We start from the raw sequence: 19,371 nt of genomic DNA, 5'->3' as shown, positions 1-19,371 counted from the left end.
ATGGTTTTACATATTTCTTCAAAGGAAATTGATTCTACTACAGTAAGTACCGTTGAATCAGAGAGATAACTAAAAAGAGGTTTCTAACTTAACCAGGTTCTCTTTTATAGAGGGTCAGCAACATACAAATGAATTAAAGTGATCTTGAAATTCAACTGTATTTGATAAAAATCCACCTAACACCAGTGGATGCATCAGTTCGAAGTTTTCTGAGTAAGTTTCAATATGGTACAAAAGTGTTATTTTCTCTAACTTCTATGGTCTAGTCAGGAAAACGACTCTAGCTAATGGAGGTATTACACTCTCATTTGAAGAGGTTTTGTGTTTTGCAAATCTTGAGTCTTGTTCTTTTCTCTCACTATAGAGGTTTCGCGCACATCCAGGTTAGGCTGTACCAGTTTCAGTTTCGACGTAAAATTATTCAGTAATCGATATACATACATATTTCATAAAATTATTTTACACAAAAAGCAAATAATTTGGCAGCGTGAGACGTTTTAAACAGAGTTACACCTCTTTTTTTTATCAGAAATTCATCAGAAATTTCAATATTGTTGTTGTTGTGTATTTCGTTTGAATTGGTCTGAGGAAGGAAACATTACATCGCAAGTGCTAAGTTTTTAATTAATTCTACGTTAAGCTGTTGCTTAAAGTTTCCGGAATCTAAGGTCTTAACCCTGATAAAAAATAATATCTTAAACTCAAACAATTAAACCTCAGCCCTGTTTTATTCACGGTTTCTATATTTTCCCGAATCTTTAGTTCAAATGACTGTTTCTATAGTTATCATTGTTTTGTTTTAAAAAACTTTTTTTTTCAAAAACATTTCTTTGGATTTGTACAAAAAAATATAACTGGATTTAGAAAATAACTAAATATTTTTCGGCAATATGATGATTTTAAGTTTTGTAATCCTCATTCAAGTTGATTTATAGTATGTTTCGATGTATTGTTAACATACATATGTATTTCTATATAAATTATACTTTTTTTTTAGAACTCTATAGAAATTCAATAAAATTTATATTGGCTGAAAAGTACTACATCATAGTTTCAAGATCAATTTAACCAGACTTTTTTTTGCAAAATTGTTGAAATTGTGGAGCAAACCAACGAATAGATGCCCAGTTCGTTAGATTTGTTTTAAAAAAATCATGAAAGCCTGTAAATTTGAAACGAAAAGACTACGTGTTACAAGACGCCGAAGTGTTTGCCATGATTTCTAATCGGTTAACAAGTTTTGGGATACAATTATTAGACATTTTAAGCCTTTTATGTTTTTTTTTATTTGCCACGATTTAAATAAAAAAACGAGTATAAAAATATCGGAAAAATCATCATTTATAACCGGGAAAAAACCTGGGAAAAACCGGGAAAAACTTTGGAATTCCAAAACAAAAAATCGCTAGCAACCCTGAGAATCAGATTTCTTCTAAAATGTAGGTTTGATAGTTAAACAGTTATCAATGATTGATTTCACTCAAAACTGACACATTTTAAAAGTTCATATAATCAAAACTAATTGTGCTAGTTAAAATTTGACAAAAGATTCGAGTTCAGGACGTTAAAATCTACCAAATAAATCTTTAAAACATAAGCACTAAAATTCTGTTCCCTTGAGTTATCAATTAAATTCTATAAATAAGTTTTTATAATAGTAAATCGTGTTAATTGAAAAAAAAAATCCTTCATTAATATTAAAAACTCCATCACTTCATTTTTTTCAATTTTCAAATTATTTAACCGAATTTTACAGTACAGTTTTTTTTTTAATTTTGAAATAAATTTATCGAATTTTAAAGACAAGCTATTGAAATTTTAAGAAATATTTTCGATTAGTTTGTCTATGTTTTTCAATTTTGAATTTTTTTATTCTAAAACCATAAACTTGATTCACATTCCAAATCGCGATTATTTTTTTTTTTTCAAATTCAAAACACTACAGCGGAAGTTTTCAATCAACCATTCAGTTGAAAATGAAAAAAAAAGAAATGTCAATTAAGATGAATAGTAAATAACAATTATTGTCATTTTCCAAACATTTTATCATGGTTAATGTTTTACCTGATCTGAAATTTATTTTAGGATTCAGATTTGTTTAGTCTATGAAATGGAAATAGTTATTTCAAATTTGAAAACTAAATGCTTAAAAATTATTTTGAAGCAAATTTCTAGTTCAGCCTAAAGAACATCATTTTGAAAGTTTATCATTGACTTCCCGAAAATATCATTGATTTGAAACTTTCATTGTGATTTGTTTTAGAAATTTTGATTTTTTTTTATCAGTAAAATTTATTATTTTTTGAGTTTGTGTGATAATTATGAGTAAGAAAATGGTTATGAATTCATTTTCTTGTTAGTTGTGTATTTTTGGTATTATTATTATTTTTAGCTAAATTTGAATTTCGAAACCCCCCCCCCCCCCCCCATGAACGGGTCCTTCGCACGGGCCTGAAAAGATGTGATTCGATTTAATACCTTCAAATTTCAAGTTAATTAAGTTTCATAATTTTAGATCATGCCAACCTTTATAACATGACTAAATAACATATCGATGCATATTTTTAACCTGAGTCACAATCCAAGTAACACAGATTAAGCCAACTAGCACTTGAAAGATTTATTATGGTTTTATTATGGCATTTTATTTGCAGCTAGTTTCATAACTGTTTTATTGTGGTCATTAAAAATATTTAGATTCTTGAATGAACCATTTGTTTTCAGGTAGTTATGAAAACGCTAATAAAGCTTTTACTAAATAAATATACATTAATACAAGATGGCGGGATCCGACATTCTTTTCAAAGATTAAAATGACTGACAATCTCATGAAACATCCACAATATGGACATTAAATGAAAGTGCTAAACGAGTAAAAGTCGAATTTCGCTGTCCGATGCCATCTTAAAATTCAATATGGATTCATTCGCTCAACTTGAAAATACTGAAAATCACATGAAACCCTCGGAATATGGGTATTAGTTGAAAGAGCTCAAAGAGTACAAGTCAAATTTCGATATCTGACACCGTCTCGAAATCTTTTCTTTTCCAACCTGTATATTACTGATTGTTTATTGTTTATTGTTTATTGTTTATTGTTTATTGTTTATTGTTTATTGTTTATTGTTTATTGTTTATTGTTTATTGTTTATTGTTTATTGTTTATTGTTTATTGTTTATTGTTTATTGTTTATTGTTTATTGTTTATTGTTTATTGTTTATTGTTTATTGTTTATTGTTTATTGTTTATTGTTTATTGTTTATTGTTTATTGTTTATTGTTTATTGTTTATTGTTTATTGTTTATTGTTTATTGTTTATTGTTTATTGTTTATTGTTTATTGTTTATTGTTTATTGTTTATTGTTTATTGTTTATTGTTTATTGTTTATTGTTTATTGTTTATTGTTTATTGTTTATTGTTTATTGTTTATTGTTTATTGTTTATTGTTTATTGTTTATTGTTTATTGTTTATTGTTTATTGTTTATTGTTTATTGTTTATTGTTTATTGTTTATTGTTTATTGTTTATTGTTTATTGTTTATTGTTTATTGTTTATTGTTTATTGTTTATTGTTTATTGTTTATTGTTTATTGTTTATTGTTTATTGTTTATTGTTTATTGTTTATTGTTTATTGTTTATTGTTTATTGTTTATTGTTTATTGTTTATTGTTTATTGTTTATTGTTTATTGTTTATTGTTCATTGTTTATTGTTTATTGTTTATTGTTTATTGTTTATTGTTTATTGTTTATTGTTTATTGTTTATTGTTTATTGTTTATTGTTTATTGTTTATTGTTTATTGTTTATTGTTTATTGTTTATTGTTTATTGTTTATTGTTTATTGTTTATTGTTTATTGTTTATTGTTTATTGTTTATTGTTTATTGTTTATTGTTTATTGTTTATTGTTTATTGTTTATTGTTTATTGTTTATTGTTTATTGTTTATTGTTTATTGTTTATTGTTTATTGTTTATTGTTTATTGTTTATTGTTTATTGTTTATTGTTTATTGTTTATTGTTTATTGTTTATTGTTTATTGTTTATTGTTTATTGTTTATTGTTTATTGTTTATTGTTTATTGTTTATTGTTTATTGTTTATTGTTTAAAACATCAACGGATCACATGTTGATCCTAATGACTACACTATAACTAACAAATTAAAATTAATATCAACATAAAACTACACAATACTAGATACACTTAAAATTTTTCTTCGGAATACGTTCCTTGAGACGTCGAAGTCGAAATGTTCGGAAAACCGATTAAAAGTTTTTAGAATGCCGATGAAAGCGCTGTTAGCACCGTAATTGTTCAGGCGAATAGGTACGTAGAGCTGCAGGTTCTGGTTTCGTAATCCTCGTGGTCGTACGCTGAGAGGTATGGCCTCCAACAGTTCGGGGCAGTCGATTCTAGATGTTAGAAGGTCCGCTACAACTAGAGCACGTGTAGCATTTCGGCGTACTTGAAGCGTATCTAAGCCTATGAGACGGCAGCGGTTTACGTAGCTTGGTAAACGAAACGGATCTTGCCAGTTTAGGTGTCGTAGAGCGTACCGCAAGAAACGCCGCTGAATAGCCTCGATTCTTTCAGCTCCATTCTGGTAGAACGGGCACCAAACAGCTGAAGCGTACTCGAGGATAGAACGAACTATGCAGCAATAAAGACTTTTCAGGCAATATACGTCTTTGAAATCTTTGGCCATACGAAACAAGAATCCAAGGCTTCGAGAAGCTTTGTCAACAACATAGTTCGTATGAGTCTTGAACTCCAGCCGTCGGTCAAGAATAACGCCCAGATCGTTGATATGGTCCACGCGGATGATGGTTTGGTCTCCGAGGATGTACTCTGCATGAAGAGGATGTCGCTTACGGGTAAACGATATTACCGAGCATTTACTGCGGTTCAAGGGCAAGCAATTGATATCGCACCAGTGAGCAAAAGCGGTGAATTGCTGTTGAAGGAAGTTAATGTCGTCTTGGCCGTTTATGGTGTGAAAAAGTTTCAGGTCATCGGCATATGCGAGCTTTGTGCCACCGAGTTGCGAGAGTACATCATTAAAATAGATCACAAAAATGATCGGTCCCAAATGACTTCCTTGAGGCACTCCTGAAGAGGCAACGAACTGCCTAGAAAAGAATTCACCAGTACGAACGGATAACTTTCGTCCCATTAAGTAACTCCGGAACCAATCCAGTAGAGAACCACAGAAGCCTAAACGTTCGAGCTTTGCGATTGCAATATCGTGGTTCACCTTATCGAACGCAGCAGAGAGATCTGTGTAAATGGCGTCTGTTTGAGTTCTCTTGGCAAAGCTGTCCTGCACGAACGATGTAAAACTCAGTAGGTTTGTAGTTGTGGATCGTTTAGGCATGAACCCGTGCTGATCGTTGGAGAAGTGATGCTTGCAAAATGAGAAAATTGGATCCAAAACAACCAGTTCAAACAGTTTGGCGATCGCGCATAAAGCGGAGATTCCACGGTAGTTGCTCACATCTCTCTTATCTCCCTTTTTATGGACAGGAAACATGTGAGCTTCTTTCCACAATGATGGAAAGATTCCGCAGTCCAGCGATGATTGAAAGATGTGCCTTATAGGTGTCAGCAGAGATGGCATAAAACGCTTCAAAAAAGTAGCTGGTATACCGTCCGGGCCCGTAGAAGATGAATTTTTTAGCTTAGCTGTCGCTTTTAGGATGGCTGCATCGTCGACCAGAATACCATTCAAAGATGACCCTAGGGGTGATATATTTCCGACAGCCCTGGCCAGTTGCTCCATGGAAATTTCCCCAGTGGTGAAGATTCCAGAAAATTTCTCGGCAAAAAGTTCACAAATTTCTGGATCAGAATTCGCTGTGTCGCTGTCAAGGAACATGTGAGACGGAAGTTCAGTTGGAATGAGAACCATGTGATTCACATCAACCTTCAAACCTCTAAGAGGATCTACCTCAAGGACACCGGTACGGTTGTGGACCGACCCGTGCCAAAAACTATCGGTGTGGTAGCTTCGACAGTAGGCTGGAAGAGTTGAACCGATGGGGCAGGAGTCGGAGGCCGGCGGTGGACTGATCATAGCTTGAAACCCTCATAGTATGGGTATTGGGTGAAAAAGACTATATAAAAAGAAGTCGGATTTGGTATTCTGACGCTATCTTAAAATGCTGTAAATCACTGAAAATCGCATAAAATTTTAATGAGATTTTAGACCATTTACAGCATTTTAAAGATCATCGGAAGTCACCATCTTGGGTGGCGTCAGATAACGAAATTTGACTTCTACTCGCCACTCAATACCAATATTGTGAAAATTTCAAGCAAATTTCAGTGATTAACAGCATTTTAAAGTTTAGCGAAAGCAGCCATCTTGGATTTAGATATGGCGTGAGAAAGCAAAATTTTGTTTCATGTTTAGCCGTTTCACCCAATACCAATATTTCATGCGGTTTTGGGTCATTTACAGCATTTTAAAGTTATGCGGAAGATCGCGTCAAGTAGCGAAATTTGCCTTTTTCGAGTTTAGCACTTTAACCCAATACCCATGTGGGAGTTCAATGCGATTTTCCGTGATGAACATCTTTTTACATTTAAGCGGAAGCCGTCATCTTGGATTTCCAGATGGCGTCAGATAGCGAAATTCGCCTTCTTCTAGTTTAGCCTTTTCACCTACTGGCAATCTTGTTAGGGTTTCATACGATTTTTAGACATTTACAGCATTTTAAAGTTCAGTGGAAGCCACCATCTTTGACTTCTACTCGTTTAGCTCTTTCTCCCAACACCCATATTATGGAGATGGCACCAGACAACGAAATTCGTGGTATCATTTTACCGGACATTCACAAACAATCCATTTTTTTGTTTCATTTATAAAGTATGTCCTCATTTACTGTCCTAATGATTAACAACTCAGAAATGAAGAACTCATCCTACGCGTGTAATTGGTTGGCTTGCGAGAAAAACACCAAATTTTAGCTATTTATATAGCTCTTTTAAAGTCGTTATTAGCAATGTACCTGACCATAATAAATCTATTAAGTATTGAATTGACTAACGCCATGTTTGTTGCAAAATCGAAGGGCACATAATGACGCCATATTGATGGATTCACAATGCGAAGTATATATTTATATTTTTAATTTTTTTTCCCCATTCATAAAAATATTACATTAAAATTTCCTTTTTTATAATTAAACAATGCGCAATTATTTTAAGATACTATTTCATACACATTTTAGCTACGAAGAGTTTTTAAGCTTTTTATGAAGATTTATGCTATAGCTCTAACACAGCTGCTATTTGGAAAGGCATTTGAAATTTGAATTGATTTTTAAATAAAGCATGGATCACTACAAATCTGGACGCGTTAAAACGGGTCTATCTCGGAGCTATGTAAACGAAATAAAAATGTTTTGTAATAAAAATGTAGGGTTTTTATTGCACTTCAAAGGAAAGATAAGAAAAAAAATATTTCGATGTTTTTTTTGATGTAATTTTGAACTTTTCGTCTAGAACCACTCATCAAAGTTTGAACACCCTATACACTGACCTCAGCGGCCATTTTGTTCCACAATCTCTTCATCTCTGTTGCTTTCCGAGTCGTCCTATCATTCTTCTTCATCTTCTGCTTGACAATTGCCCACAATTTTTCGATAGGGCGGAATTGTGAGATCTAATGTTCGAAAAAAAAAAACGTTTTTAAGGCACTCCTCCTTGTACATTTCGGAGTCCATGGTCTTGTTTTTCACAAAAACCGGGGTTTTTCGTCCGCAGCTGCAAATACTTTGCCAAATTAAATACTTTCATGCCAACTTATCGGCAAAACGAATTTGAACTTGGCGGGGACATCACCCCGACCAGTGCAGTGCACCACTGCAGTGGCTTCATAATATTTTTGGCCAAGAAGCTGCCCAAAATCCATCTTCACGTACGTTTCGTCATCCATGAGGATGCATCCGTCGTACTTCGCTGGAGTCTTGTTGTAAAACTTCCGGGCACGTCATTTGGCTACCAAATTCTGCTTCAATGTCCGGTTTGGTTGCTTACTGGCCCGATAGGATCGTATTCCTTCGCTCAGACTAATTTTTCTGACGGTGTACCGGTCGACGTTGAATTTCTTGGCGATGTCGTAGTTCAACTACCCTGTGTTTGCCTTGATCGTTCTCAACACCTTCAAATGCAGTTTCTGATTCTTAAGTCCACTATAACGCTTGGTATGAACCTGCCGATCGATAGTATGCATCTCACGGAAACGTTTGAGAACGCTGCACACGGTTGATTTGAGCATTTTCAACGATTTCGCGATTTTTTAAACCCGACTATGTCGGTTTTTAACGTTCAAAAATTATTCAAAATTTATTTTCGTCTCGCGACTTCCATCACGTGTAACTTTTTTGGAACAAAACGAATCGTAATGAAATTTTCAGCACTGATAGAGGAAACATTTCCGAACAAAGTACTGTCAAAACATTCCAGATCCAACAACTAGGAGCGCAACGGTATAATAAACAGTGCGTCCAGATTCTTGGTGATCCATGCTTTAAATCAAGAAATCGACCTTTTTTTTCTAACTGATGGATAACAAATCGGAACAAATCTCCTGAATAAATCTAATGATATGTTTAACTGTAGCTGTTGGAGGGATGTCAAGATACCTATAAATACATCTCTAAAAGCGAAAACATTTGTCCATCATATGTCGAGAAGTAGCATTTTCAGCTTGCTAGTATGCTGCTAGTTTGCAGCCCGGGGGTAAGGATGTTTCCACACAATGCTGCCCATTTGTCGTCGTCATCACAGAGTAGTTGTTACAGATGGGAAAATATCCTTCAGCAATCGGAACGAAATGATAAATTCATTTTCATATTTCTTTCTTATGATTTCTGCCAGCCCCCGCCCGCTCTTTAGATTGCTTCTAGAGCATCCTCCGTAGCATTGAAATATTGAATGGCAAAGGACATTTGCGAGTTTGTTGGAAGGTAAAAATATTGAAACTTCTTTCTTAGAAGCAGAATGCAGATTGATACATATATTTGTCCTGCATATTTCAGAGTAATGTGATTTCTACTTTGTATGATCCTTTAGAAATTGTATTTTTATTCTTTAAAATATGTACATATCTAATTCGTTTGAATTTCGATAAGTATTGCTTGTAGTTTTTGTTTTTCTTGGTGAATTTATTCATGTTTGGATGTACACACATATGTAGATACACTTATTTATAAAATATCTAACCTGAAAATTATTTTTTTTATTCCTATCTCCACCGTTAAGTTACGATTTGCAAAACCTGATTGAATGAAGAAAAATGATTCTTCGGTTTTTATTTGTAACTTGCTGACCCGGTGTGCTTTGCTACACCTTCCAAAAATAAATTAAATTATTATTATTATTATTTTAATTTCGTCTTTTTCGTAGGCATCGTTTTAAATTAAATTTCAATATAATTCAAAATCAATAGCTTTAAAATAAGAGCTGCAACTGGAGTTTCGAATTGAACTACAAAGATTGTTTAATCTTATGTTCTGAAACTTTATCTCGAAAGAAATTTTCTAAGATCTAGAATTCTTGCTCTGTTTTTATAAGCTTCATTGTTTATTTAATTATGCCAAAACGTATGTTCTACTGGTATGGAATCATCACCCTTTCCCCCTTTAAATGCGGAAAGGGATCTCGAACTACTATAGATATGTTTTAATATCTATATAACGTCACATTTCACTCCGTATGTCTGATAAGTTTTCGAGATTAAAAGAAGAACATGATCTCTATTGCTTGATAAGAACTCGATTTATGTCAAAAAAGGACAGCCCCCCCTTTCCATCCTCAATTGCTGAAAGGAGGTAGGGATCCTATTTTTTCGTAATCAAAAATCCTCCCATATCAAATTAGGTTCTGTTTGGTGGATAAGTTCTTGAGCATTAAAAATACATTTATAAGGAACCCCTCAGTCCCTCCTCCTCTCTACACTGCAAGGAGAAGGTTCTGTAATATCCATAGAACCATACCTCGTAATCTTATACCTTCCTATGTCAAATTTAATTCTATTTGCTCAATTACTTCTCCAGTTATACCAACCAAATTGTATTGGATTGGAACCCTCTCTCCACTTCCTTAGTACTCCCTGGAAGAAGAATGGTGTTTCAAATAGTAACAGAACCATTTCTCCTACCCAAATAATTTCCCATGTAACATTAAGCTCTATTTGTTAGATAAGTTCTTGGTTTATGCGAAACAATTGTATGGAAGCTGCCCTCTTCCCTAACTTTATCCCCAACTGAAAGAGAAAGGAGGCTCAAATAAGCATATAACCATTTCTCGTATCCAAAAGCCCTCCTTTGCCAAATTTGGTTACATTTGCTCGATTAGTTCTCAAGTTATGCGAAAAATTGGAAAGCTTCCCCCCCTTTCTCTCTTTCCTTTTACCCCATTGGAAGGAGCCGTAGTACCAAATATTCATAGAAACATTCCTCGTATTCAAATACCCTTCCTTCCCAAATTGGGTTCCATTGGCTGGATAAGTGTCCGAGTAATGTAAAAAATTGTATGGAAGCAACCTCCCCCCTTGATGTTTTTCCACTGGAAGAACAGAGGGTTCTCAAAATATCATAAAAATATCATAGAAACATTTATCGTATTCCAATACTTTCCCATGTCAAATTTGGTGCCATTTCCTTCATTAGTTTTTCAGTTATGCTTAAAACTGTACAGGAGCCCCCTCCCCCTTTTGTATTTCTTCATTGGAAGAAGAAAGAGATACCCAATATTCATAGAACCATTTCTCGTATTAAAATACCCTTCCAAGCAAAATTTGGTTCCATTTGATCAAATAGTTCTCAAGTTATGCAACAAAAAAAGTAAGGAAGCCCCCCTCCTTCCTTTTTTATTCCCCACTGAAAGAAGAAAGGGATCTGAAATAATCATAGGAACATTTCTCGTATTCCAATACTCTCCCATGCCAAATTTGGTTCCATAAGCTCGATTAGTTCTCGAGTCATGTAAAAAATTCTAAAGTAGCCCTCCTCCCCCTTCCCTTTTCCTCACTGGAAGGAGAGAGGGGTACCAAATATTCATAGAAACATTCCTCGTACCCAAATACTCTCCCATGCCAAGTTTGGTACCATTTGATTGATCGGTTCTCAAGTTATGCAAACATTTGTCTTTTGTTTGGGAGACCCACTTCCCCTTTCCTGTTAGGGGGAGGGGTCTCAAACCATAATAGGAACCTTCCTCGGCCTCCAATATATAATCTTTTGTTTGACTTTTTTATATCTAACTTTATTGTTACCAAATTTTGCATGGGTTACTTCTTTTTGTTTTTCAATCAAACTTTAATGTTACATGGGTTACTTGGCTATGAGAAATATTTCTCTGATTATTTGTTGAAATGAGAGATTCAACGCAGGTTTCAGTGGTGTTTCGTCAGTCTAGTCATTACGCAACTACACAATTCATTAGCGATGGCTATTGTCGCACTCTTCGCTTATCATATTCCCTATCCAGAAAAGTACTAATTTCTGAATTAGTACATGAGAAAATACTAATTTCTGTGAGAATACTCTCAGTTATCCACACAAAATATCTGGCAATACTGCTGAGCTACCACGAACTCGGTTTGAGTCGTTCAGGTTTACCGTGCGATGATGTAAATATTTGTACCGTGCTTATCATCATCACCTGTCATCAAGGATCATCGATCTATTGTTCAATTTACGAAAAATGCTTCTAAGGAAAATCGAAGTCTTCCTCCTTGAATGAAGACTTAATTTCAGATTTAAAGCAAACGTTGTATTTTATCCATCTAGGGCAATTTGCAGTTGCAGTTGGCATCTGGATGATGTTGAGATTTAATCTAAAATCATCTACAAATAAAAGAAAATTAAAAAAAAAATGAAATGTAAACATTTACAGTTAGTCTTTGATATTTTTATTTGCTTCTTTAAAAATAACGCGTCCGATGAATACAAGCTTGTTTTGACCAAGCTTCACTCATTCGGTAGCCGCTTTGCCGGAAGACGATGACGAATTTTTCAGGGTTTTCCATTTGCGCTACCGATACATGTGCGTGTGCGAAACAACGTTTTCCATTCAGTAATAACAACTTGCCGCACTAGGTATCCAATTCAAGGTGTTGATATGTGCGTACCTCCATGTGCCTGCAAGCATGGTCTTTTCGCACATTGGTTTTCACCTTCAATTTTGGAAGGCTCCGATGATACGTCATTTTACGGTGCTAGACTGAATCACGCTCATTTGCTTAGGTTTGCTTCTAAAAAAAAATTTTATTTCGAAATCTGTGTTAAAAATTTATTGAAATGATTGTGAATAAAAATCTCTTAAAAAGTTATTTTACATTTTTTAATTAGTTTCCATTTTTGCAATCGCAATTAGCACGTCTAATTAACACCCAGTCGATAAAACCTGTTTCGCGATATGTGGAACAGCTTGTTTTTATCTGTCGTAGTTGTAACCTACTAAGAATCTTATTTTTTTCTAAATAAAATAGAAATATAAAGCCTAGTTTCAGTCATCATTAGAAAGATTACATATTTTGTGGAGGACTTTCGGCGATAGCATTGGGGGATATACCGAAAATAAAAAGTAAGACTTAATAAGTCAATTAGACACTGTTTGCTGTTAAGTTTACCAACTCATCTTCTTAAGATAAAAATATTTTAGTTATTTAGAGCGACAGTAAATTGTAATATGCTTTAGAAAATTTCTAGTAGACTTTTCATTGTAAACAACTAAATATAATTTCGTTAGAAAAGAAGTAGGAGTAAAATCATGGTGAAATTAAGTCATTTCTCGAGTCACCCAGAATGTTTATATGTTCAGCTGTTTTTTTTGTGGTTTGCAACGATGACTAGCTTAGTTATTTATTCCGTGCGATACAAGTCGAATTTCAGTAGAAAATGTCAATATTTTATACAAGTGTGAAGTTAGTGCATGACTGATTCTCAATAATAGGGTAAACGGGACATTTGATTTGCTTCTATACAATGCTATTGATAATCGTATTCCATTAATGCCAGCGTTTTACTGTATTATTCTAGGTGTATCAAAGTTGTTAAAGCGAAGTTGAGCAAAATGTTCAACTTTGGCAGCCTTAATTACTCTGCAACTCTCAAAGACAGCTTTTAAGAAGTGTTTTCGGAAAAAATGCAACACTTTGTTTTGTTAATAACTTTTGAATGCATTGTTGGAAATTGATCAAATTTTCAGTGAAGTGGAGACTATCTGTCAAGTGGTTTTTGAAATATTTAGCGTCCAAAACAGAAGCTCATAAACAAACTTTTTTGGGCAGGATCTACAAAAATCCAGGAAAGTCCCAGTGGGACACCTAAAAACAGGTGGAAATCAACTATTTGTCCAGACTGACAACCTCTAGGTCATGTGAATTCCAGCTCCCCACAAGGGTATCAATCAACCTGTAAGCCGTTAGACAACTGCGTACAGCTGAATAACCGGGGCACAGTGGGGCAGGACCTATGAAAGCTTGGCCAAAACCCCTTTTTGTAAATTTCAAAAATTCATCATAAATTTATGCTTTTCAGAAACTGGACATTACACCGATCACAAATCTGTCAAACAAAACTTAAAATTTGTTGTTTCAAACAATTATCTACGTAAGTGAAGTTGGGGTTTGATGCTATTGCATTTTATCGCAAAAACAAAAAAACTAAAATTATATTTCTTGAAAAAATAAAAAAAAATTTACATGGATGTGTTCAAAATAATATGAAATTTATTTATTTGAGGTTGAAGAATTGAAAAAAAAAACTCCTAATTTTTTTTACGAGCATAAACGTATAACGTTAAAAAATTACGAATTTTCATCATATTGGGACATCTGGAAAACATGTTACCCCACGTTACCCCACTCTCATTTCTGTTTGTACATTTAAATGGAAGTCTCAGCTATCCAACGAAACAAAAACTAGTTGCCACTTTTTGCCTATTCAAAAGTTATTCACGTTTTGGTGAAACATGTTTTTGGACAATTTAAGTACTTGTTTAATTGCTTTTAAGAATGGTTTTTGCTAGAAAAACTTGAAATCAATCGAATTTGAAATTTTAAAATTTAATTTTTTTTTCAAAATTTATTTTCCTCTTAGTTTGATAATACTATTTCGGTTTTTAAAAAGTTATATTTATCTACAGACAAGCAGATAATATTCTTTGGAATATGAACTTTCTATAACCTTCTCAAATCCTTTTCGGTCAGGTGTTTAGTGCCTGTTAACCAACTTAATTTTTTATTCAACTTTTTTTTTCTATGAAATGTTGAGATCTTTTGAGTTTTACTCAAAAATAAAATAGAAATTATTTACACACTGAATGTTTGGATATTTTTAAAAAACAATGCAACCATGTTTTTTGCTGTCTTATTGAGCAACAGCCTACTTGATTTATTAGCTACTTATATAAGGTACCAATATGAGTTTATGTCTTTATTATCTGAACTTATTTGTTCTGTTACCACTGATCACACTGAAATGACACTTAGAACAAAATTCTGTTCATATTTTCCATATTTAATTTGTATGGAAACATTCGTTTCATAGATGGAATGAGTTTTAAGCCATCATAATAAACGATTTGTCGTACCCCGAAACCCTCAGAGGTCAAATTTGATTTAATTTTGTTCAATTTGCTTGATTTGTTCTTTGTTAAGTTTCTACCAGTTGTTAGGTCTTTATGGTTGCTTGGCTAGATTTTAGAAATGTAGAAATTTGGTAACATTTCTATGAAATCTCCTTCTCCCAGAAAAGAGATTGGTCTCAAACTAGCGTTGAAATAACCTGCATTTCTTTCTTGACAAATTTGAGTCCATTGCATTATTAATTCAAGAGTTTTGTAGATATTCAGGAAGCATTTGTATGGGGACCCCTCAATCTTGTGAGGGGAGGGATCTTAAAGCATCATTTAACTTATTAACGGTCCTAAAAACCCTACATGATCATTTTCACGCCGATCGACTGAGTAGCCTTCAAGTTGATAAGGAAAATCTGCTAAACAAAGTTATCTAGATCAAATTTCACAACATCTAGATGAAAAAAATTAACACCAAATTAAAGATTTTGATCAGATGAACAACTTTTCAGAAGACTTCAAACCGGTAGGATTTCATTTAAAAAAGTTATGAGGTTTTGACCATTGATTGGTCAAGTCTGCCCCACTGTGCGGGGGTGCAATAGATAACGATTTACCCTATATTTTTTCCCGTGTGTGGTTTTTCACGCGTTCATGCCGCAATTTGTCTACGAGCGCGCAGCCAGACCAGGCAGGTATCGTTACTTTTGCGCTAATAGTAATAGTAACACGCGGAGGCTCTTCCTAAAGCTGTTTGGAGCTAACAGGCAACGTCATCAGTATCATCATCATCATCAAAGCAGAGGGTAAACGTGAGCTTACAACTGAGACGGAGCCGATCGGTGTGGGTGGTTGAGTGTTGGTAGTCTTCGTTGGTTGCGCCTTGTCTATCGTCCGTCCGTAGTAGGTTATCATCACCAAAACAGTGTACCGTGTGCTGTGCTGCATATTGTTGGCATTAAGCTTCGGCAGTAGTGTGTCTGGAGAGTGGTTTCCATCGCGTTTTTCGTTGCGTGTTGTTGGTTTTTATTTTCGCGGGATAGTTTTTTTCCCCATTTTCTTCCCATAAGTTTGTGTTCTATGTTAGTTTTTTTTTGCATTTTTCTGGTGAACACTCACGTGTTAGTTCTGTTTTCCGTTCCTGTATATTCGGTACACGTTCTGTGCGCGTCCTCGTCGACGTTCTATGGCTTTGGATATCTAGTCTGTGCGAAATTCAATTTAGCGGATTGTCGTTTGGGTCCTTAGACGCGCGGGCATCGATTGGCACTACCCAAGAAGGGCAATCGCCAGTGAAATCGCGCCCCGATGATACGTGTTTGTTCGAAGCGCTCAGGTGATGGTGTTGCTTGAAATTATGCTAAAGTGGGTCTCGGTTCTCCGTTCAGATATTAGTTTAATGTGTACTCAGTGATAAGAATTGTGCTACCCTTGCTTGTTTCATGGAGGCAGAAATACACAGTGCGTAGCCGTAGTGATTAGTGGCTTATTTTTCACCCGACAGTACAGGTGCCCTAGTTGTTCAGGCAAGTGTTAACCCAAAGGCAGTTGGAAATTGGTCCCCGGAATCCGAGGCGCCACCGCTCCAGGTGCTGGTGCCCATGGACAACAACGACTCCGCGCTGCTTCCAGTGGATTATGAACAGACTGTCGACTGGTAATCGATTTGCCAGAATGTGGACCACCGCGGTGCTGAATGCAATTACCAATCGAGCCAATTCGGCCTCCAAAAATCTTTCGGTGCGGTACTCTTCAATTCCGAGCAATGATGGGGCGGCTCCTTCCTCGGCTTCGGCCAGCAACCTCAGCAAGATTGTAGGCGGTTCCGGTATGATACTACCGTTGGATGTCGAGGAAACGGTTACGTGCTTTTGCAGGTTAGTTAGGGTCGGATTCAAGGGGGAACTGTGGGGTATATTGCTTTTGAGAAATCTTTGCCTAAAAAAATGGTGGCTTATCAACAAAAACAAATCAAATGTATAATTCAATCGTTGGTTAATTTAAACTGAAACTTCCTTTTTAATGCCGTAAACTCCGTAACTATATGTGACAAGATGGTTTTTAACACTCGTCGCTTGAATATCCTTGTTCTCTTAGAGAACAACCGGTCTAATGAGTGTCATGTACAGATTACACTAAGTCTTCATGACCGCAGTTGCTTGTGGAGTCCATAGTAATTTAGGTTTAGGTACGGTTTAAGTTAAAAGTTAAGATAACTCTGCTTCCATAATTTCTGTACTGATGCAGAATTCTGTTGAAAGCAAAATCTGTCTTTCCCAAAAAGCATTTTAGCTAGCACAAGCATGCAAATGGCATTTGACAACGTGTTGCAAGCACTCCTTGTTTATTTTCACGCCCGTGTCAATAAATAACAATGGTAAACTCCCTTTAGTAGACATACTTCCCCAAACTATCACAGCTGATGCATTTGGATATCGTTCGATTACTCTTTTATTGGCTGGTATATTACGAAGACATACTCCAGAAACATGATAATTTTGCTTGTCCTAAGTTGCCTCCCGAGTAAACAACTTTTTGTCCAAAACGGGCTGGATTTAGCCGGTGACGTCTCTTCTGTGCTTGGATGACCGCTGGAGTCCGAAAAATCTGCAACGTAACGTATCGTATACTTCAAGCGGTTCTGTAGATGAATAATCTGCTTAAATTCAGGTGTCACAGCATCCTTCTCATCTCGATGTTAGACAATCCTTGAAGAGACAAGACTTTATTGGTTTTCCAATTGAATCCTCTACAATTTCTTTTTTGAACTAAGTATAAATGGTTTTCACTGTTCCTGAAATATCTTTTTTCTCTGGTGATGTATAAAACTGCGTATCTAGTAGGGTCTTTACAGTCTGTATGTAAATTTTGGCATCACACACCAATGTTTTTTTGTGAAAACATTGTCATAAAACGGATTTCGCGCAACCTCTACTCAGTATTTGACATGACCCTCTCAGAATTGAATGAAACTTTGTGTGTATAGTAATAGTTCTCATGTAGTTAAGGCACTTGGCATACTTAGTTTTCCCAAAATAAAGTAAAAATAGATCTAGCCTAACATTTCAAAAGGACCAAACTTTTCAGGCCAACTTTTTATGAAAATTTTTAGTTGTGTAGAAACAATTCCTACACAAATGTGGTTTATCACGTTCGTCGCCCAAAAAGAATCTCGGAGCTTAAAAGTAAAACGAGAGAGTTCCAGATTTACAACGCATGACAAAACTGAGCGGCTACCTTGCGTAAGAGAGCCGCCACCCTTATTTGGGTCCCATAGCGACGAACATGTTAAGGAAGAGAAAAAATGCCATCTCAGAATTTAGTGGGTTTTTTTTCTTAGACGCGTAGTTATAATGCCCACAAGTCGTCCATAGTTTGCAATTTGTGCATATTTAAGGGAAGAAAGTTTTTCTATCAAAAACTTTTTCAAGTCCATACTGAAATAATATATTTTTAAGTGAATAATTTTTATTCAAAACTAATAGTTTATTGCATTGGTGTAGTTTTTTTGAAACAAAATAAAAATTTAAGATTATCTGAAGCTTGTTTCTAAAGTATATGGTATTCAATTCATTGCACAGTTTCATCATCCTAGGATTGAAAATATTATTATTGTCTACCTAAATATGAGAATTGACTTAGCTTTCTTTCTGCCAACATCTTGTTTTTGAATGTGCATATACCGAATATTGACCTTTTCAACTATTCCGCCAAATAGTAGATCGAATATTCTGTTCCGTTTTTAATGAAAATTCAAATTAGATTTTATTAAATTCCTTTTACTTGTTCCATCTGAATGCTCCTTATTATTTTGAGTCGATTATTTTCAAACAGATGGGTAACTAATCAGATCTTCTTCAAGTAGATGTCTGTGTGATTTTCAAAATGTCACCAATAACTGAAAGGAAATCAGATGAATTGTTGCTTCTAGGGCGTTTATCACAATCAAGTGCCAATTAATTTGAAATTACTTATTCGATATCGAATAAGATTTAAGGTCGAATTTGAGCAAAATATCTTCAAAATAGTTGTTAAAAAGAACGATGGTCTTCAACCTTAAGTATACCATACTTTTTATCACACGTATCAACACGGCCTGGCAATTCTGGACGATTTTTTGATAAATTTCTTAAAAGGGCAAGTCTGAACAGAATTTAGGCATTATTTTGAAACATACGAGATGAAATAGAAAGAAAATTACCTACTTGAAATTCAAAGTTTTTATCGAACCACAGCAGCAGTTTTTTAATCGTATGTAATGATTAAAAATAAACAAAAAATGATGTACAACTTTAAATTTACCTTAAAAAAATCGTTTGGATCATAAAATCAAGCATTTTTAGTGTTTTTTTTATTTGATTTAGCAAATAATCTGAATAAACAACGGCAAACTCTGGGAAATTTTAAGCAATATCTGGGCATCCAGGCCACAAATTATTTATTGGATTTCTGGGCAAGCCTGGATATATAAAAAAAATATTATAAAAGATAAACAAAGTATAAAGCTATCCACAGTGTGAGAAAGACGTTATATCTTTTGCAGCAATCTTATACTTTGGATGATTGTGTTGCTTTTTCAACATTACTTTTGGATATTTTAAAAATTATACAACAACATTTCGAAGGATTCAACAATTATGTTAATGTATAAATTGTATAAATAAACATTCAGTCTATTCGGTCGAATACTAAGTTAAACTATTCGGTGAGCCGAACGGTTTTTGGGCGGTATTCGGCGCCGAATATTCGGCCGATCGAATATTCGGTAGATCTTTAATCC

General features: G+C 34.6%; 1 protein-coding gene and 1 long non-coding RNA gene across 2 annotated transcripts in view; both read left to right on the top strand.

Annotated features, from left to right (window-relative positions):
* Window positions 1–16,462, top strand: part of LOC129744910 (uncharacterized) — a 52,617-nt gene extending 36,155 nt beyond the window's left edge. Inside the window, exon 3 of the long non-coding RNA XR_008737017.1 lies at window positions 16,096–16,462. This is a non-coding gene — a long non-coding RNA (uncharacterized LOC129744910). The remainder of the gene's footprint in view (window positions 1–16,095) is intronic.
* LOC129744894 (retinoid-inducible serine carboxypeptidase-like) overlaps window positions 1–19,371 on the top strand; it is a 290,042-nt gene that overhangs the window by 60,948 nt on the left and 209,723 nt on the right. The window lies entirely within an intron of this gene.

Source organism: Uranotaenia lowii, chromosome 2 (genome assembly GCF_029784155.1).
Source record: "Uranotaenia lowii strain MFRU-FL chromosome 2, ASM2978415v1, whole genome shotgun sequence".
NCBI lineage: Eukaryota > Metazoa > Arthropoda > Insecta > Diptera > Culicidae > Uranotaenia > Uranotaenia lowii.
Note: the sequence above shows the minus strand (reverse complement) of the source record. Positions and strands in the feature narration are given on the sequence as shown.